Raw genomic sequence first — 21,647 nt, 5'->3', positions numbered from 1 at the left:
CACTATAGTGTGGGCGCCGTGAGAGACAGGGGTGCCCAGATGCTGGCACCAGTGTGGGCGCCATGAGAGACGTGGGTGCGGAGAGCCCAGTGACAACCTGAGGCCAAGGGAAACCAAGGCTTCAGAGGGACACTGTGGAAGTACCATCTGTGAGGCTTGGGGTATGGTAAAGTGATGGTTTGGAGCCACGCATATAGCCCATAAGGCTGGGGTGTCCTGTGACATCTATTTTGGAACGGGACCCACAAGAGGTCCGGAAACCCATGGGGTTAAGGATATCCATCAGGACCGTGTCCAATGGGATGTGAAGGCAGCCTCCCTATATTATAAATCCATCAAAACATGGCGGGTGAGAATAGAGGGTGCCCATTGAGCTGAATTTGCACTATCAAGGGGCTTTAGGAGTAACACAGCCATCCTTAGGGACCCCATCCCGTGACAGGGACAACTTCCTGGTACAAGAGTTGGAAGCCAACTAGCAGCCATGGTCTGCTTGATCTGCTGCTCATAAACGGGGAAGAAGTGGTGAGAAATGTGGTAGTGGAGTCGATGGCAACTTGGGCAGCAGCAACCACAAGATAATAGAGCTCAGGATCCTAAGGAATGGCAGGAAGGTGACTTGTGCAGGGAACTGATGGGCAGGATCCCCTGGGAAGTCAGGCTGAGGGGGAAAGAAGTCCAGCACCGCTGATTGTACTTTAATGAAACTCTACTGAGAGTGCAGGAAGTGCTCAGGAAGACTCACAAGTATGGCAGAAGACTAGCTGGACTTAGTAGAGAACTCTTCAATGAGCTAAAACACAAAAAGGAGGCATACAAGAAGTGGAAACATGGACAAACAACTAGGGAGGAGTATAAGAGTATTTCTTGGGTATGCAGGAATGAATCAGAAAGGCCAAAGTATAACTGGAGCTTTGGGGACCACAGAGAGAACAAGGGATGTGAAGAGTAACAAGAATGGTTTCTACATGTAGGTCAGCAACAAGAAGAAGATCATGGAAAATGTGGGTCCTTTACTGAATGGAGGAGGCAGCCTAGTAATAAATGATGCAGAAAAGTCTGAGATTTTCAGTGGCTTTTTTTACCTGTCTTCATAGGCAAGATCAGCTCCCAGACTGCTGCACCTAGCTGAGCAGCCAACAGTGGTGAAAGAACAGGTTAGGGACTACAGGAAACCCCTGTGTGACAGATGTCCATCCCCGGGTCTGTAGACCTGACCCTCTGTCTCTGGGATACCCAGCCACCTATCTCTCCTGCCATGCCTTGATGGAACAATTATGATGTTACTCAGGTGGGAGGCTGTCCATTTACTACCCCAGTGCTAGAGGTTACTATTCACTGTTCCAAACCTCTCCTACATGGTGACCCATGCCTTGCAGATGGTATATAAATGGTGACCTGTGCCCTAGGGAGCTGGGTCAGCTTACTCCCTGTCACTGTGCCTCTTGGCACTAGAGTCTGCCCCCTGTTGCTGTGCCCCCCTGGCTCTAGGGGTCTGATCATCCCCTGTCACTGCACCCCCCTGGCACAGGGGCTTTGCACAGTAGTGTTCCCCAATAAGGCCTCCTCCTCCCCAAATACCCTTCGCCAATGGATAAAACAATAACATAAATATGAGCCCCTGGGCTATAACATAATACAAGTCATACAAGCCACACTCCAGCTCCTTAAAAACCCTAAACTGCTCCTCACATGTTGAGCACTCTCCAGCTCTGGGTACCTTGTAGACTCCTGGTGCCTCATTAGCTACAGCAACAGTCTGGCCAGCAGCCACAGAGTTCCTGGGTAGTTCTGCCATGCAGGAGCTCTCTTCCCCTGGCCACTTGCTAGAGACCTCCTCCCACCAGCCTTGGCCCTGGGGTTTATATGTGCCCAGAGGCCTATCCCCTTCCTGTGAGCTGGGTGGTTGGACTATTAACCCCTACCCTCCTGGTGCTTTGTGTTCCTGTAGACTTGGGTCTTAAAGGAGCAGCCCTGCCTCTTAGTAACAGGACTAGGGTTCCCTGTTACGGCCCGCTTGGCGCTGTTAATTGGTTCCTGGAAAACCGAGCATTAAGCAAAATGAGCATTAAGCAAAACTGAAAGTTTTTACTGACCCAAGATGATGACTGCAAGTGTTTTTAGTTACCCAAGATGGCAACCATGAGCATTATAATGAAACTCACTGACCACTAAGTGGAATCAGGTATCAATTTTAGAATGAGCATTATAGCATTAATAGCAAAATAGTGCTAAGCAAAACAGGCATGGGGTATGGTCTAGGAAAGATATTGGAGCCACACATTTAGCACATAAGGCTTGAGGTGCCCTGTGCAGCACAGTACTAGAGTGAGATCCTGTGAAGGGCCCAAGGACCAGTGAGTTCTTGTGGGGTTCAGCAGACCAGGGCCACACAAAAGCCCATGGGCAGCCTCCTGATTCATTATTTTACCATCAAGACATGGCAGGAGAGGCAAGAGGGCACCCTTAGGGCAGAGCTGGCACAGTTCCAGAGCTGCCAGGGCATCACAGCCAATCCTGGGGACACCAACCCATGACATTTAGTTTTAAACTACTTATTTAATTGGATTTTGTTCTGAGAAATGAGAAAAGACAGTTTACACAATAGCTACAGATGCATGTGACATGCTAACTCTGTAAGAAGGAATATTTTCATCAAAAAATTATGAGCTATTTCTCCAACCTCCCTAATCTAATCTATCAGATCAGGCACACTGCCATGATGTCTGGAGACTGGGGATTCATACAGAAAACTCCCATCAGCCAGAGCTATGCCATCAGCTGTTTTATCAAATTTCATTCAACTGTCAATTTGTACTGCCTTTGAACCATCTAGGGATGCTCTGTGCTACTATGAATTCTCAAAATGTCAAGTCCTAATTGGTTTGGGAGCCACAACCACACCTTCTGTAATGGCTCCACCCTAAGCACAAATTGAGACAATATTATTCATTACTGACCTTAGAGTCAAGATTTCAGAACACCTGACCCATTTTTTGAGTTACCCTGAAATCCTTGCTGCTGGTCATTTCCACTATTCATATTATTTGTCATTTGAGTCTTTACCATCATCCAGTCTGGGAAGATATCCCGGGAGGAAGTCCAGAGCAAAATTTATTTTTCTGTGAAGCTAAAAACACAAAAGTGCATATGGTGCAGAAAAAGAAATTATGCATACTTAAAGTCTGTATGCATGCCAACATTGAGTAAGACTTGTGAGAGAGAAACAAAAAAGATGTCCATTTGGGATTGATGTTCTTTGGAGTTTGGAAAACAGAAAAGGAGAGAATAGCTTTGAAAGCATTTATTCTGGGAAATTGCACTGAGACAGTCACTGAACTCAGTTTCCAGTTGGACAATTTGACTCAATTTGTTCATTTTGCTGCATTAACATTAAGAATAACTGCAGGTAACAAGAACATGGAAAACCAAAAAAGAAATAAATATTGCCTCCTGCCACTTTAAGATACACTTGAAATCTGGTGTGCAAGGATACCAGGTATCCATCACAGTGCCTGGAAAAACAGCCAACAATAAAACTGAGCAAACAAAGAACAGCTTGCTGGAGTCTAGGAAAAAAAAAAGAGCAGCTCTTATTTATAAAATCTCTTCTGAGCAGCATAGGAAGAGAGTCAGAATACTATTTCTGGGAGTTTCCTGATCCCATTTCCTCCATGGGCTGGAAATGCCAGAAAGGGAACTTTGTCTTTCTCCCCTTTAGCCTCATACTTTATCCCTTCCCTGACTACCTTAGTGTGTGTGCTCGATATCCCATCACAAACCTTTCCTAAATTACATTTCATTATAATACCCCCTATTCCCTCAAAAGAATTTTAAGGGGCATTGCTCCTCTGTAAAACTATGTAGATTGATAAATCCGTTTAATTGGAGAGTGAGATGGCTAGCGCCACATCCGAGAAGTCAGCAAGTGGGTATTTCTCTAAGCACCCACACTTAGCATACTCATTTTGATATTTCTAAATTTAGCAAGAAGGGAGAGCCCTGGGATAATGAGATGCATGTGAGAACTGAAGAGGGTTCATTTCTCTTTAGGCAAGTTAGGGTGAGGTTCCAAATTTCAGGTTTAAAGTGGGAAGCTAACTCCCAATCTGGAGCAATTCCAGTATCCCGACAGTAATGTAGCTAAACTGCAATGAACAACCCTGTATTGACAACAGGATATGCTATAACTCTGACTGATGATGGCCAAGAGTAGTCCAGGCAGATCTTCCATTGATGTCAGCCAGTCTCTGGATGACTTCACTGCTGTGCTTATGTACAGTTAGGATCAATATGGCATGCAGTCAGAGGTTTCCATTTGTAACCTTTCTGATTTCATGCTAAAGTTGCTTAAATGTATGTTGCTTCCTGTGTGCTGATGTAACAGTGTCATCAAAGAGGAAGAATGGTCTAGAAGTTAAGCCCATAGCCTGGAATTTGGGAGATCCAGGTTCAGCTCAAATGCCACAAACTTGTTGTGTGACCTTGGGCAAAGCCACTTAGCACCAGATCTTATTCCTCCTATTAGGAGCCTAAGTGCATTTGGTGCTCCATTACATCCTGCTGAGTCCCTGAAAACCCATCAATAAATATACTTCCGTAGTGCTGCATCATCTTAGACTTCAGTCTAACATCACATCCACAGAAATGTCTTAGGTGTTTTTAGTAAAGTCTAAGTTTTCACTTGATACACAAAAACTAACTTAAAATGAAGATCTGTTATTGTTCAGTTAGTTATAATAGAACGGGAGCAGTAGTTAAGGTAATGCCTTAATGATGCCATAGTACTGCACAGGGTGGGCAAGTATATATAAAGCTGAGGCATCCTCAAATTAAACAGAACAAAGGTTTGTGGTTGCTAAGAGCAGTGCAGCTCCTTTCCATTACAGATCTTATGCTACTGTAAGTATGATTCCTTAAAAGGCTAGCAGAACAGAGGTGCTATGGTTCTTATCTCTTTTGGATGGCTGGTACTTTGTAGATATTGTATTTATAGCTCATCTGGTAAACCAATGCTTGTCTAATTGCTAAATACATAGTTTGAGTAATCTAATAAAGCAGTAAGCTTCTGCACTTGTCCTGTCCTCTCATTCTCAGACCAGAGAGCAGAGGCGCCACCAAGTTGCATCAAGGTAAGCACAAATCATTGGTGTTTTTACTCTCCTTCTGCCTCATTTTGAAAGGCAGACTTCCAAAATGCTCTACATGCAGATTGTGTGCCCTACAGAAGAGGGCATTCTTAGTGATTTGTTCATCTCCTCCTACAGAAGTACCATTTCACTTTATAGTTCCAGCCTAATGCTGGAAGCCAAACACTAAGTAACAGCTGTTCCTTATGTGTCTGCACTAATAATATACTGTCATGTTTTCACGTTCTCAGAGAATACAACCATGTATAACTATAATCACTTCCCTGGACTCTGGGTATGAACAGGAAAGCAAGTGACTTCAGGCAGAAAGCTTTTGATTAGGTTTTTTTCCCTCTATTAGCTTTTTCTCTCTTACTGATGAATATCTGGAAACAGAATGTGTATACAGAAACAAAAGAAAGATGAAACATATTGCTATTTAGCTATTTCTCCTTGACACCATTTCCTGATGGCCTTGGGAGAAAGAAAGTACAGATGACATTTACTGATGTCATGTTTAAACAACTACTTATTATGGATTATGGCAGCTGTGCGAAAGAAGAAAAAGTACTGATATGTTATGCAGTGTGAGAGCAGGAATTCTTCATAACCAGTGCGTGAAATAGCCAGAACTTGCAGGCAATTACTATCAGTTTAATGAATTATTTTTAACCTGATCTCAGAGTGAAGATTTTCAAATGAAGCCTAATAAAAGAAAACCTCTTTGGGAAATAAGATTGTTTGGATGGAATTTGTGCTCGCTTGTGTATTCACTTTATATATAGTGCCTATGTTAGAAGGATTCTTCAGCAAATACCTCAAAACTCCCCAAAAGTGGAAAAGAATCATTTTGCATAGATGAGGATTAAAGCCAATACTTTCACACTGTGTCTAAGGTTATTTATTACGCTAATACTATGGGACTGAAATGAACATTTTCTACTTTTCCAAATGTAGGTTGGAATGCTGTTTTCTACCCTTTTTGGGGAAAGTGGAAGAGAGAGCCATATCTCTTCTCCATATGGCGCATCACAAATCAGATGTAATGTAGCCACCTTCATGCAGCACTATGACATCAGTTTTGGCATGTAACATGCGCAGAGCGGGGTGGTATGGGTAACTGCGACGCTCCCTGTTGTGGTCCTAAGGCAGTACAGACAGGCCCCGAGAGTCTGAAAGTCTAGTGAAGTCTGCTGGAATGCTTCAGCTGGCTCCAACAGATTTGGATTGAGTTCAGTTTCTAAATGTGGATTCAGGTACCTAACTTTAGACACCTGGAGACAAATCCTCAGCAGGTGCAAACTGTCACCCACTGAGGATGTTGCCCCTAAGCTTGGAAGTTTTAGAGCCAGCTGTCATGGCATAGTGCCAGCAGCACCTCTGTCTCTTCTTGCTGAGCACACACACATGCAGGTGTTAGGTCTTGTGCCTTTATCTCTCATAGGGTGGAAATATGCAGTTCTACTTTTACAGCAGGTCTTGATTCAACACCCACCATGCTTACTCAGGAGATCTAACTGGGTGCAAGTTGAGCAGTTATTTGTGAGTCAGTGACCAGACGACCTTTTTAAGCCAAATCTTGTTTAATCCTAATAGGAGGAATATTGCATAATACAAGAGCAAAAGGAGTTTAAAAACAAGCAGCAGTGCACAAGCATGTCTGTCTTATGTAAAGAATTACCATCCCTGGTGGATTCCTAGGAAAGGTTAATGTCTTCAGCTCTCCCAGAGGCTGTCAGTATGCATCCGTCTGTTTTTCAATAGTTACTGTTCCCCTTCAAGCTAGAGACTCTCTGTTCAAATCCTTATATTCAGTCTTTTGGCTCACAGAATTTGCAAAATATATTTTTAATTTGGCTGGTGTCTAGAAGTAGCATCTTTATACCTAAAAGCACTGCCTCATATCTTTACAGACCTGAAGTCATTACTAGGCATCTTATTTGGAGCCATTGTCCATTTCCTTCTTGTTTCTTCCAGTAGCCTACTATTAAATTAAACCAACCTATTCATCAGCTTTGTATAGGACACTATGATGAGATTTTTTTATTCTCCTTTAAAAACTGAGCAGGCATCTGTGGGAAGGAATTAGGTTTTCACAGATGCTTTCTATAAATGTTATGCCAAAAATTAGGTTACATTTTATTTTACCTTGGAAAAAATGCTAGTGTAATGCAGGAATATTTATATATTTTAAAGCAGCACTCTTTGCTGCATTGAATTTAAAAGTCAAATTTGAAAAAGACCAAAACTGCTCAATTTTAAAACTAACAACAGTTCTTTGTTAACAACTAGCATTTGAAATATATGATTAAATAGATAAATAACTTTATTTTTTCCCTTCAAAATATCAAAACATCAGAACAAGAAAAACCTTTGATAAAAATTGGCAATAAGCTTAGAGAAGCAGATCCATTAAAATGGCTGTTTTACACAGAAAGTCTAAAAGGCTGTTTCTAAGGAAGAAAACACAGAGAGGGAAAGGAATATGAACACATACTTTGAGAGAAATCTTGGCCCTGTTGAAATCAGTGGGAATTTTGCCCAAAACTTCCATTGATTTCAAGGAGGCCAAGATATTCCCTTTCCCTTTTATTTTAAATGACACTGAGTTTGTGTAGTTTTATAACAGTACAGGATTTTTCCATACCAATTTTCTTTTGGGGGGGCTAACTAAAAAAAGTCTACTCACAGGCAGCTTGTATCTTAACTGCCTGAGAGTTATTTTTTAACTTGGATTACTTTTTACTGGCTGTAATATTTTATCTCTAGCTTTATACCATGGCAAGTTCAGTTTCATGCTGATAAATCCAGGGCAATTTCAACAATGTCAGTTCATCATACAATGCTGATTAGGTCCAGGAGGCCCGGCTGCATATTACACATACTTTCCAGTTTTTTTAAAAGTGGGGTGACCATCTTTGCATGTTTTCTATCAACTGCATAAATTTGGAAAGAACAAAAATCTATATTTCAAAAGATATTGACCATTTAAAAAACAAGTCACACTTCTGTTCAGATTGGTTTAGTCATTATTGTTACAAATATCACCTAACTTTACTAAATGCAGGAGTGGTTAAAAAGAAGCATGTTTTTTCTCTATTTTGCCTTCTGCTTTTGATAGGACTTTGTGCATAATTAGTCCATTTAACTGCTTTCCCTTTATGCTTGTTTTTTTTTCTGATGTCTACATGGGTCTCTTACTTGGCCATGGGGATAGATGCAAAACCTTAAATTACTTTAAACTAGGGTTGACAAGCCAAACAATTGACTGGTCAAAAATTGTCAATTAACTGCATTTTTTGACAGGTCAAAGATTATTGCAATTATACCAAAACAACTTTTTTGTTGGTTTTTTCAGTTTTCTTGACAGAAATATGGGGTTTTTTAATTGTTTTTGATACATTCCATAATGGAAAAATTGTACTTTTTCTGTGCATATTTTTTTACAATTTTTGACTGATATTTGACCAGTCAATTGACAGAACTTTATTTTACCAAATACCCACATCTACTTTAAACACTAAAAAAAAAAGCCACGGGGCTTCAGGTTGTCACTTTCCCTTTAAGGCCTACAGTGAATTTTCATGAAGGTCTTACTGGGAGTTTCTGCATCTACCCATGCAGGAAAATAGGACTATTCAAATTTAACTTTTGTGTGCGTCTTATTAATAGTTCACATCTAACAAAGCAAAGTCACACTTGCATCAAATGAGAACGCATCAGAAATAATATCTCTTCAGAGCACCAACATTACTGATGGTATCCCTCACCTTGATAAATGCAGAACAGTGACAGATACTGCAGAACATTACCTCAGTGTAATTACCTCTGCAGCCCCTGCTATTGGGGTAGGTTTAGAAAGGAAGAGGCATGAGACATGCCTTATTAGAAATTAATAGTGTTTGGAATATGAAGGGGTTTGTATCCAACAGGATACAAGGGGAAAATCCTCTTGGTCTCCCTAACTTTGTTCCGCCCCATGCATGTCAGAGAAAAATAAATCCAAAGGAGTTTGCTATAGTACAAAAGACCATAATCCTAAAACAAAGAAAATAATGAGAGAGACTGAAAGGAGCTACCAATGCCTCTAGGTACCTGCAATGGCAAAGTATTAGGTAAGTAAAATATGCCCACATGATCTTGATGCAAAAAATTGCGGTCCGTTTCTTGGAGGCCACTAAAATCACAGACACAAACTCATTAGATGGCACAAAAGGTGTATTTGCAAATAGGATCAGAGCAGAGTCAAAAACTCAGATTACTCTGAACCCACCAAGGAATTTTTGCAGGCTGTATTTATCTTTTTCCTCCTGGGCACGTGTGCAGAAACAGGAACTCTTACAGCTCATTTCCGTTTCATACAAACATACATGTGGTTACATCACTACATCCATCGCATGTATATTATAATTAACTACTTAAGTATGCAGGGCGGAGAGGTAAATATGCATCAGCTAATTGAGCATACTCAGAAAGTACTATAGGTCACCAAGAGTTTAAACCCCCCCCCTTTCAAGGACACAGTCAGTTGAATTCCAGCTTCTGTAATCTGCATGAGAAAGGCTAGGGAGAAGCTGGGGGAGAGTCCGCGATTTAGTATAAGAAGAGCTGTGGCAAGGCTGGGCAAGGGAAAAAGTCCTTGGCAGTGTTTCTTTCTTATCAAGTGCAAGATGCAAGCTGCGCATTTCTAACAATACTCCATTTCTAACAATCTGAGGAAGTGCACCGTGACTGTGCTGTCCAGGTTCTAAGTGGTTAGAGAACACATACCCTGTGGGTCACACTAGCAGTGGTCCCAGGCCCCTAGGATGCATGCTGCATGGACATTGCTCCTCTTCACCCATTGCAATGATCCTGTGTGGACCACCACCACCACACCATGCTGCCCTAGCCTCATCTTGAGCTCCCTGCACCATGCTGTGCCATGCCAAGCTCTACTGCCTCCTGGGGCCGGTACACAACACAGAAACCAGAGAAGAAAGGAGGAGCCCAGAGCCTTCAGCTGCTGTTGCAGCTGGAGCAATATGTGGATTCCTTGAGCGCCTGCTCTATTTTCCGGGAACCAAGATGAGGCTGACTGCTATGTAGTTCCCCAGATCCTCCTCCTTCCCTTTCTTAAAACAAGCACTATATTTGCCCTTTTCAAATAATCTAGAACTTCTCCCAATCACCACAATTTTTCAAAGATAATGGCCAGTGGCTCTGCAATTGCATTGGCCAACTCCCCCAGCACCCTTAGGTGCATTGCATCTGGCCCCATAGGCTTGTACACATCCAGCTTTTTGAAATTGTCCCTAACCTGTTCTTTCACCACTGTCATCTGCTCAATTGTTCCCCAAACTGTTCCGCCAAGTGTAGTAGTCTATGAAGACTGAGGTAAAAAAAGGCATCGAGTACTTCGGCCTTTTCCGCATCATCTATCACTAGGTTGCCTCCCCCATTTTAAGGGACCCACACTTTCCCTGATCTTCCTCTTGTTGCTGACATACTTGCAGAAACCCTCCTTGTTACCCTTCATATCCCTGGCTAGTGGCAACTCCAGCTGTGCTTTGGCCTTCCTGATGTCATCCCAGCATGCCCAAGCAATACTCTTATATTTAGCCCTAGTTGTTTGTCCAAGTTTCCACTTCTTGTAATCTTCCTTTTTGTGTTTTAACTTACTGAAGCCAACCTGGTCCTCTGCCATACTTGCTAGTCTTTCTGTGCATCAGGATGGTTCATCCCTGCACCCTTAGTAAGGTTTCTTTAAAGTACTAGAAGGAACACCATCTGAGCCCTTGTCCCCTTCACCCTTGCACTCAGAGCGTTGTAGTCATTTCTGATCTATTCATGGTTGACCCTGGCAATATTGTGAGTGCCCACATGGATGAGCAGTATGGAGTAGTAGTCAGAGGGCTGGACGAATCTTAGCAACCTTTCCATGATGTGTTGGATGGAGCTTCCTGGAAGGCCGCAGACCTGCCAAGCTAAGAGAACAGGCCAGCAGATAGATGCCTTCATCCAGGAATCCAGGTCTTTTTTGTCCCCCAACACCTTCTCTGGCTGATGTGGGAGTCTCTGTACATTGAGTAAATTAAGTCCTCGTGCTCATGGATGCTTCTGCACCTCTTCCTGCAACTCCCATACTTGGTTCCTGAGCAAATCCACCAGGAAGCACCTCTCACACCACAGGCTGGCTGTCTTTAACAGCGACGTGTAGGCTGCAGTCCCCACAAAGCCAAACAAAGACCCGAATGGAAGCACTGCTTCCCCAGACAGAGCCCATGCAGGAACAGGCAGAAGAAGAGTCAGCAGTGGCTGTGGCTTTAGTATTGTGATGCTTCAATGGCACCTTACTGTTTCTTCTGTGACCTTTTTATTCTTCTGCTACTGCTGGTACCTATTAAAATATTTCTTCTTTCTCCCTAGCCTGCTTCTGCTCACCAAGATTATAGTGAAGAAAGGTTAAAAAGTGGCTGGGACAAATTGCCCCGGCAAACTCCCACTCAAACTCTTTTATTAGCTAGTCTGCTCACTCATTCCTCATGTCAGAGGCTAAAAACAGATGGTGGACTTCTCCCACGGACAAAGCCTTTTATTTTGGGATCCTACAGATGTACAAGCTCATTGTCCCACTTCAAGTACCTGTGAAGCGTACAAATTAACACTTTTTCCCAGAATGATCAGGGCTAATCCCAGTAAATTGCCATTCAAACTGCAGGCATGAATGACTGTCCTCTTGCCTGTTTTGATGAGAGTTTAAGCCTAGGACAGTGGAACCCAAGGTAGACCCAACTTCTTTTATTACCTTGAGGCTCTCATGATCTCAGGCCTTTCTAGCCTCAATCATACTGCTATCAGTGGCTGGGCTTGGCTGCGGAGAGGACCTCTTTGTTCACTGTCCCAAACAACTATGCAAAGAAGCAACCAAACTGAATGTAGGCCACAAAACTTTTCCCTAGGCAGCCAAGGCTTCCTGCTCCTCTCCCAAGCAGGAATCTCCAGTTCCAGTCAACCCCCCTTGTTTGCTGGTCTCTTCACTGGTTCCTGATGTCAAGTGCAGCAAGCAACCTCCTAAGTAATAACAGAAGTCTGACAAGCTTCTTCTCACCTCTCCTTTTTTGATCCTGATATTTTTTATTTTTGTGTGTGTGTGTGTGGTGATATGGGCCCTCTCTAACATTCTAGCTCTGTTTCCCCATGTTGCAGCCAGTACTTAAAGGCTGGTTTCAAGCTGCAGGTCAGGTGATCCAAGCTAGATCCAGGCCAGAAAGGAACATATTGAGTCAAACAAAGGTAGTTTTAGTGGGGAAATGCATTGGGCTAGGTAGGGTAAATATTCCACTAAGGATCCTTACTTCTCATTTGATGGTACTGTACATCGAAAGAGAAAACAATAGTCTGCAGAAACCAGTCCACCTTTCAAAGGAAAATGAAGCGAGGCAAGGAATTGATACAAGAGAGAAACTGACTCGGGCAGGTTTTCCTGTGACCAAGTGGGCCCTCTTAACGATTGTCTGCATGACTGACAGTTTGCAGAATAAAAGAACTTTAGCTCCAGTCAACTGGGGTTTTCACCCCTGCCGGAAAGGTAATACCTGAAACCTGCATCTGATACTTGTTCTGTGACACAGCAAGTAAGTTGGTTGGCACAGTCCAGCATAAGTGTTCACCTCTTGAATACCCTTATTACAACTTGTCAGTCCTCTCAAGAGGGCAAAGAAATGAATGGACAGGAGACTGGATTATTCTAACTGCTCCACATATGCCTGTTCAAGTTCAGGGCTCAGGTAGGCTGCCATACCCATTCTTTGGATTAGCTAGAGGTACCAGTCTTTGGAGCTGACAATCTAATACATTTCTCTAAATTGTCTTAGTTTATAAAATAATGCAGTCGGTAGAAATTCAACTCATAGAATTTCATTATAGTTTTCCTGTCTTGCAATGACTACAAATAATGTTCACTGTCTAATCCAGCAGGGGCCAACTTTTTGGCAGGTGTGCCACAAATTAGCCCTGCACCCTCCCCAAGTGCAACTTCAATCCCTTTCTCTTGCCAATCTGCTGCTTTACTTTTTGCCCTATCTGCCACTGTACTGTCCTCTCCCTGATCTGCTGCAGGTCACACACACAGGTTGCCCATGCAGATTGACCACCTCTGGGCTAATTAATGGCCAACTTTATTTGTTCAACAAAAAATACTTTAAAATTAGACAAATGGAAAGCAAGCCAATGTAAAAGAAATAGCCTTAGGAGGATCACCACTGATTTACTTTAAATATGTAAGAGCAACAAACCTTTAGGCCAAAATTTTCTTAATAGGTCTAAGCCTTGCATATATTTTTTGTGCCAAATTATACATCTCTGAAAAAATGGAGCTGCTGGTAGAGTGCTAGTAGTTCTTCTCAGTGGAGATCTCAGTGGTGCTATTCCAGCATGATTCTATGAATTGGATCCATACTGTTTCTTTTTTGTTGAGTTGTTTCTCAAAAATATCAATGCAATTCCAGTAATAATGAATATTGTCCAACCAGAACACAGGATTTTACCATTTTATATGGCACTACTTGAACTGATAAAGAAATTAAGCAAAAACATACTTAAAAAAATAAAGAGAACTCTTCTTACTGCTAAACAGAATATGCCCTTTCTTGTCTTCTAGAATATTTTTCCTCTTCCAGCCACCTGTGTTTCTTTGTATTTCCACTGTGAGGCTTAATCATTTCCACTGAATCAAGGCTGAAAATGAAGTTGTCTGTTGAAAAGTTACCGTAAAACGGGTCTGGCATAGTTCTATGTTTACTTCTCACAAAGCATGCTTAACTTACCTGTAAAATGAGAAATGTCTACGTGCAACCCCTGCAAACTCAAACTGGGATCTGAATATCAAGCTTCTCTGTTTTATGAGAAATCATCAGAAATAAACTGCACCTTCAGCTGCATCTCTGTAGGTGCACCTTAAGGTGTTGTCTATTTTCTGCAGTGAAAGCAAAAGTTGCCCCTTCACAACTTAGTTCCATATTTTATGCATGAGGCCCCAAATAAGATTGTCCCAGTGTATACTTCAAATGCACTGCATCGTATTATCCTCTTCACAGATAAGGCACCCTTTTTTCCAAAATGTTGCAGTTTCAAGAGAGAAGCTCTGTCTCTGCTTGCCCGTGGCAGCATGTGACTGTGTCTGATTGTGACTTCACATGTCAGACGTGGCCTCCTTGGTTTCCCACCAGGCAAGACAGATGACTTCCTGCACAAGACAGTGCTAGGTTGGAATCCTGCCCAGAGAACATGGAGATGCGCTGAGGAAATGGCAGCTTCCTGCTCTCTTCCATCTTCTCCTCTCTGATCTGTTTTCTGTTCTTTCTCCCCTTACAAGTTTCCCTGCTGCTTAATTCCCTGCTCCTGTACACACAACTCCCAGCCATCCTGCACTTTGCTTACTAGGACACTGTGCTTGGCTGACACTTTCCTTGTTCTACCTTGATATTTCTCATCAGCTGGTGGCTGGTAGCTACAACACTAACTGATGGTTCCAGTTCCATAAGGTACCTCCTGATTCTTCCTCTTTGTATTCACTCCACTTGTAGACTACTTAATTGGGACCCCTTCTTCTGTAGTCTTGCTGTCCTCTTCCCTGTGTTTATAATTACAAATGTATAGTATAGGTAACATTACAAAAAAACAACCCAACACATATAACTGTATACATGCACAGAACTGGCTGCCTTCCTGTCCTCCTCTCATTGCCTTGCCTGCAGCCAGAGGGTCTGCTGCCTGTCAGAAGCAAGTAGGCTGCCATATTTTTCCTGCTGTTTTCACAGAGGTTGAGGCTCTCTGCAACGGAAAATGTGAATATCCCTAAGAACTGCTGGAAAAAAGGGAAAAGGTAGCATGATGGCCAGACAGATCTGGAGGACATGAAAAGTTTGAGAAGTGCTGGTTTGAGTTAGTGAGTACAGGATTCAGATTCAGGATTTGGATAAACTGATTGGCAAGGACTTCTTCATGTGATATCTTTATTGGACCAACTATGTAGTATCCCAATTACATAGCTGGTCCTATAAAAGATACAACCCTAAGAAATCCTTACCTCTTGCACAATTTCTGGACCATTATGGCTACACCATCACTCTTACAGTATAATAAAGTGATTGTCATTGATCCACAACAGAGAAGTCACTCAAAGTTTCTGTGCTTCAGATACCTCACTTAAAATAGGCTAATACTTGTAAAGAACTTTGCAACCTACAGATGAAAAGTACCATTACTGTTTATGCCAAATAGGGGCCCAACACCCTTTCACTAATATTTTTATTTAATGACTTACTCTTTGGCATCAGTCATTTCTCCTCCAAGGCATGTTGTGTTATTAATTGTAAAAGTTTAATGAAGAGGACAACTTGATTTTATTTTAAACCAAGATACTTGAATTTTCATTCCCACACAGACTGAAACACAGTTAAGACAGTCCCTATTTATGTCAGGGAGAGACACAGTTACGCATGTACAGTAAATTTAAGATGACATTTTTTAATTGACAACTAGACGTTCTGAATTTTATGCCACGTAATATTGGCTCAGACATCAGAATTCACATCAGGAACAAATGAATGCATTTAATCCTATTATATAAAAGGGACTGGACATTTATAGAGTTCAAAAAGACCATGGGGCTATTGGGATCAACAGCAAGGTCTCTACTTCAAAGTGCACAGCTTGAACTAGTATTTTTAATCATAACATGTCTGAGCCTCCGTCTCAGAACCTCTCACATTATGTATGGAATATACAAACAATGTTCCTGAGAAGAAAAATAATTGTTGCCACACAGAAGGATTTCTGTTTAACATAGTGAGCCCCCAGACATACTCAGTTTACAAAGAGAGAGCATTGCTTTTCACATCGTATCGTCAGAAGCAGCAGCATTCAGAGGAAAGTTGGAAGAAGTTCCTGCAGTCTACACACAGGGTAAGCTGCCTTTGAAAGCAATGCAGGTGTGATAATTTGGAGACTCTGTCTCTACAATTTGTGAATCCTGGATTGATACTGGAGGCTTGCTATGTATATCTATCTCAACTGGAAAATCCATTTTAAAAGCCCATGAGGAAAGAGCTGGGGGAATAGCTAAATGGATTATCTAGTGGAGGTTTGATCACCAGATTAGCGTGATTGCAGGGTCACCTTGGAATAAAGAGTTAAGTTTACAAGAGTTGCTTGCTGGCTTTACAGAGAACAACACAGCAATGGGGTCAGGGGAGAGAGAACGGTTGGGTGGGAGAACAGAAGGAAATTGATAATGTAGGAGAAAGGAAGAGATACTCTTGTGTCCCAGAGGAAGAGCTAGGCATAGGATGGGAGTGAGCGAGGAAAGATCTTGGATCTTTGAGAGCAGAAAGTGTCAACCTTTTCAGCAGGCATGCCATAAATTAGCCCCCCCACCCTCCTCAAGCACCATTCCAGTCCTTGTTCACTGCTTGACCTGCTTTTCCACTCTCTGTTCCTAGTCCTGTGCTCCTTGCCTGATCTGCTTTCTACCCTGTGCCTCCTGCCCCATTTGCTGCTTTGCTTCCTGCCCAATCTGCCATTGGGCTGCCTGTCCTCTCTCTGATCTGCTGCATGCTGCATACAGAGGCTGCTATAGTTATCTGTGGGACCTATGCTACAGGTGGACCAGCCTTGTTTTAGAAAGTTCTCACCTATGCACAAGAAGTGCTCCAGAGTGGCAGGGAAACTGCGGCAGGAAAATTATGCAGAGGCTTGTTGTTTTGGTGACATCTGTGTTTGTTGTTCAAGGTGAAATACAAGTAGTACTTTAGTTATTTATTTTGGAACCCATAAGGTCTGCTCCTGCTTGCTTTCACTGTTCAGTCCCCAAGGAGGTGATCTATAAACTAAGGGCCCTTTGCCATGCACATGACTAGAGGTCTAGAGAGCAGGTCATATGAGGAGAGGCTGGAAGGCTTGGGACTGTTCAGCCTGGAAAAGAAAAGACTCAGAGGGGACTTGGTAGCAGCCTATAAGTATATTAGGAGTATACATCAGGGCCCAAGGGAAGACAAGAAACAATGGGCACAAACTGATCAAAGCTCGCTTCAGACTGGACATAAGGAAAAACTTCTTTACGAGTCAAGTGCCGAGGGTCTGGAACAGGCTCCCCCCAGAGGTGGTATAGTCACCCACCCTAGCGATCTTCAAAACATGTCTTAATGCCCACCTTGTTTGGGTCACTTGACCCCAGCAGTCTTTCCTGCCCAAGGGTAGGGGAGCTAGACACGATGATCCTGTAAGATCCCTTCCAGCCCCTAACATCTATGAATCTAGGACCAGAGGTCTGGGAAGTCAGAGGACTAGAGGGGGAGTGTTGGTACTGGTCCTATAGGCTTCTATAGGGCTAAAAGTCTCCAAGCTTGTGACCAAGTACACCACAGATAGGGAGAGCCAGTTGCTGCAGCTTCAAGGGAAGCCTAAGCATGCATGGCTCTAGTGTGGTGGACCCCAAGCGCAACAGTGCAATAACTGGTGGAACTGTACCAGAGCAGCATGGTAGCAAAATCAGTCTCAACAACAGCAATAGCACCCTGACCCCCAGTCCTCATTTAGTTTTGTTTTTTTTTCCTTTTTAGCTGTACACTTCACATGGATCTCTGACGAAGTTTTTCCCATTTTATTTTCGTTCAGTGTTCCCTTTCATTGTTTTATGGTAGTACTTTTTCTAACTTTTCCTACAGTTGCTTTTTACTTTTTATTCCCTTTTCAGTTTTTCCATTTTTTCCACAGTTTTGTCCAAAACTTGAACCAGGGAAACAAAAATAATGTAACTCCAAGTTGAGAGACAAAAGCGTGTATGAGGTTGTATATCATTACTATGAACAACATTTTGTTCTTGAACCTACTCTGTAGCGATCTGAGCAATGGCTAAGAGTTCTATGACATGCAGATATCAAATATGACTTCTATATGGATAACTACGGGAATCTGAATCAAGTTCAGAATATGTAACAGAGAAAACAATCACAGCACCCATACAGTGAATTAGAGAAACTGTTTCTTTAAATGTACACTTAATGTACAGTAATTGGGGGAAGATTTTTTTAAACCTGAAAATTTGATGCATTCCAATGGTAAAAATTTATCCTTTAGTATTTTTTAATTCTAGGGATAAATTAATACCAGCAAGGATAATATAAAAGATTGATCCAACTCCCTTCTTGGAGAAGTAGCAGCTGCAGAAAACCTGAGGCTGAAAATAATGGAGGCATGCTGACAGACATTTTTTGCATTTCAGAAGTTATTTTAAATGAACTGCTCTTTATTAATCAAAAAGGCAATGTTTTCAAACTGTCTATAGTACATGTGATACAAACAGTACCTTTAACAACTCTGCTTCTCCCTGGTGGTTAAAGATGGAAGAATCAGAGACCTATTTCTTCCCCTCCATCATATTTAATGCCAACATAGCCAAACTAAAACTTGGGAGAAAATTTCTCTGAAGGGAAGGAAGGAGGGAGTATCCTGGAGGTGACAGTTTCCTTCCTCCTATGTATGTCTGTACCTTTTTCCATGGTCAGAAAAGCATGGGAGAACATTACTGAGGCAATAATTTCAGACTCCTAATCCTTATTTTCAAAAAGCTGCCTAAAATAGCCTGGTCAATGCTAACAAACCATCTGAAAGAAGGGAGTGACTTATTTGCAGGCCATACCTTTGAAGAACCTATGCTGGTGTCACAGCTTGGATTTGTGGCTGGTTCTAAAGGTGTCAGTCAGTCAGAAAGGACTTTTGTATCTTCAAAGAACCTCACCCATGGATCCGGAAGCCCTTCACCATAGTCATTGGATTTATCTTACCAGTGTTTCTTATCACCCCTGTTTCACCGCTGATGACGTAGAGAGGTAAGGGGACCTCCCAATGCCACATGACGAGTCAGGTGCAGACCAAGAAAATTCCCACAAGGCAAAGTAAATTGGAAACTTACTTTAGCCTATGACCAAGTCTTGTTAGTCAAGTTCATACCACTTCATACCAGAGTAGACTAGCATGGTTAGCAGTCAAGACTAGCAAAGGCTCGGGAGGAACAAAGCCTAAACCATTTTACACTGGTTTGTTTTCAAGCAGAAGGACAAGGCATTAAACATGTCTCTGTCTCATGGCCTTTACATTGGCTGTAGGGTAATGTCCCTCTAATGTATCAGGCTGTTCACAAAGTCCTGCTGTCCCAGGCTATCACAGCCCTGCAGTCTTTATCTTTTCCTAAGCATCATGGGTTCCACGTGTAAACACATTGACCTGACAGAGTTATTCTAAACTCCTAAGACTGTAACAAATACCACTTTCCCACCAGAAGATGGTAGTTGAGGTAGAAAGACCTTAACCCACCAGACTCCATTAAGTCCCAGGAGAGGTCCCTGGACTGCTGCGATAATCAACCTGTAAATCTCATTCTTCTCGCAGAACAAATCATTGGATCATTTCCTATCCCAGTCCTCTGGTCTCAATGGGATCTACCTCCAGAGGACAGCTGCAGCAACTTTTAGTGGATGCTCTGGCCTTGTCCTGCCCACTGGTCTGCTCTATGCTCACCTGCCATGCCCTGATGTCCCAATAACACATGACAGGCTGACCATAGAGACCAGAGCAAGCCCTAGGTTCTTCACCCTTTCATTCATCCCTGAGCAGCCTTAATCTGGCCCCAATCTTCACCTGCACAAAATATTATGCTCCCTGCCCCTGCCTCCTTGTCTCTGGGCATGCCAGCCCTGCCTCAGGGTTACATGCCCTGGACCCTCTGATCTGCCCCCTCATGCATGGCAAGTGCCACCTGGGCCCTAACAGCAGTGACTGTGGCTCCATGGGCCCTAATTGTGGCCCTCTAGGCCTTGACTGCCTGTCCTAAGGGCTGTCTGTCCTACAGGCCCCTGGCCCTTGCAGGGCTTGGCCCCTGCCCACTAGCCAGTTCACTTGCTCCATCTAATGCTGGGCCCCAGCCCTGCCTCTCTCCTACACTTGACTTCAGCCACACATAGCCTCCTGGGTCCCGGACTCTTGCAGCACTCTTTCCCTGGGCTTTAGCCTCTCCCTCTAATGTTGGGACCTGGCCCTGCCTCTCTCTTTCTCTCACTTCTCTGCTCAACTGTTAGCCCCACGCAGCCTCCTGGGTCCCAAACCTTTGCAGGGCTCTCTTCCTGGGTTTTAGGCTCCCTGGCCCACTAGCTCCCTAATGCTGGTCAGAACACCCTCTCCCTCTAATATAAGGCCCCTGGTCCTGCCGCCACCCACTTTACTTCATTCAGCTTTAGCTCCAAACAGGCCCTGGGTCCCAGACCCCTACCAGGGCTCTTTCCCTGGGCCTTAGCCTTTCCTACCACCATAGCCTTTCCTATCAGGTGCCTCCCAGATGCCCTGCCCTTGGCTTCCCATCCATCCTAAGTTGGCTATAAAAAACTCAACTCAGAGGTATCCTACAGCTCCTTCAGAGTCAGAGTCAGTGTCAGTGTCAGTCTAAGGCTCTGGCTCTGAGATAGGCTTATGCAGCCCTTCCACCTTCGCCTTCCAGGAACCTGACATCTGGTCTTGAAGGCCAGGCCCAGGGGTTTCCTCTTCTGCCTTAATTAACTTGCTTATTGCTCTGGCCTACCCCTTTACCTCCCCTCACCTGCTGCCTATTTCTCCTGGCAACAGGCTGACTGCTCTGCTGCTAGCCTCTCTGTAGTGATGCACTCCATCACTTCTAGTAGGAGGGACAGGGGCCCCTTGCTACATCTTATCACACTTTCTGGGGGTACTACCCTTTATCTTCTCCTGTAGACAGAACTTTTAGGTGCCTTTGGAGCAACTTCCTACCTTGAATACCTTTTCTCCCTGAGATCTATCAAGCCCACCCACTTAGGACCTCTTCACCCTCAGGTTTATGAGCCCACTCTGACTCTTGTTCCTTGTTCTTAGTCTTTTACTGTGCCTAAGTAAGCAGAACCAAGACAGTCTGTTAGTTGGCTCTTAAGTAGCCAACTCTACCTTACCTGCTGTAGGCAGCCTTACCTCCCTTTATTGGCATGAGGTTTACAAACCATCTGCTAGAATGCATTATTTCTCAAAATATTTTTGTTCCACTTCTCTCTAGCATCCCTGATCTTCCTGGTTTCTCCCTGACAGCCTGCAGCCCATGCTGGAAATGCCTCTCTGCTGTCAGTCATACCCTGCACAGAATAGTTGCTGTTCAGGATACATTTTGATGGTCTTTCTAGGTACTTTTATGGCTCTGATGAGAGTGGAAGCATGAGGACTCAGCTCCTTCTGTTCCCAGCAGAGCTGAAGTCATTCCCTGGGCAGTGTGGGAGCTGCCCACTGCTGTACCATGGTGCCTCAGCCTCCCTGGCTGCAAAAGGGTCAGACATCAACTGAATCAGACAAGTTCATTGGCTGGGAGGTTCAAGACTCCTTGCTGCTTACTCTTGTTCACCCTAATGCTCTCTCCTCACTTCATGCCAGCACTGATGCCCTTATCCTGTGTGACTCTTCAGCCTGAGCCTACAACCCTTCAAT

The 21,647-nt window shown here is 43.3% G+C and overlaps 1 protein-coding gene across 6 annotated transcripts in view; it reads left to right on the top strand.

Annotated features, from left to right (window-relative positions):
- Positions 1 to 21,647, top strand: part of FHL2 (four and a half LIM domains 2) — a 100,119-nt gene that overhangs the window by 22,624 nt on the left and 55,848 nt on the right. For 2 of the 6 annotated variants that reach the window (XM_090021048.1, XM_090021021.1), the window contains exon 1: positions 5,013 to 5,132. The exons of 2 other annotated variants lie outside the window; for them this stretch is intronic. The gene's annotated coding sequence lies outside the window, so the exon portion shown is untranslated. Of the gene's footprint in view, positions 1 to 4,843; positions 4,903 to 5,012; positions 5,133 to 21,647 lie in introns of those variants that run through there. 2 more of the 6 variants (XM_090021039.1, XM_090021055.1) reach the window with 2 other exon arrangements.

This window comes from Crocodylus siamensis, chromosome 1, assembly GCF_052110815.1.
Source record: "Crocodylus siamensis isolate JL-2025a chromosome 1, ASM5211081v1, whole genome shotgun sequence".
Classification (NCBI taxonomy): Eukaryota; Metazoa; Chordata; order Crocodylia; family Crocodylidae; genus Crocodylus; species Crocodylus siamensis.
This window is presented reverse-complemented; position numbering and strand designations above follow the sequence as displayed.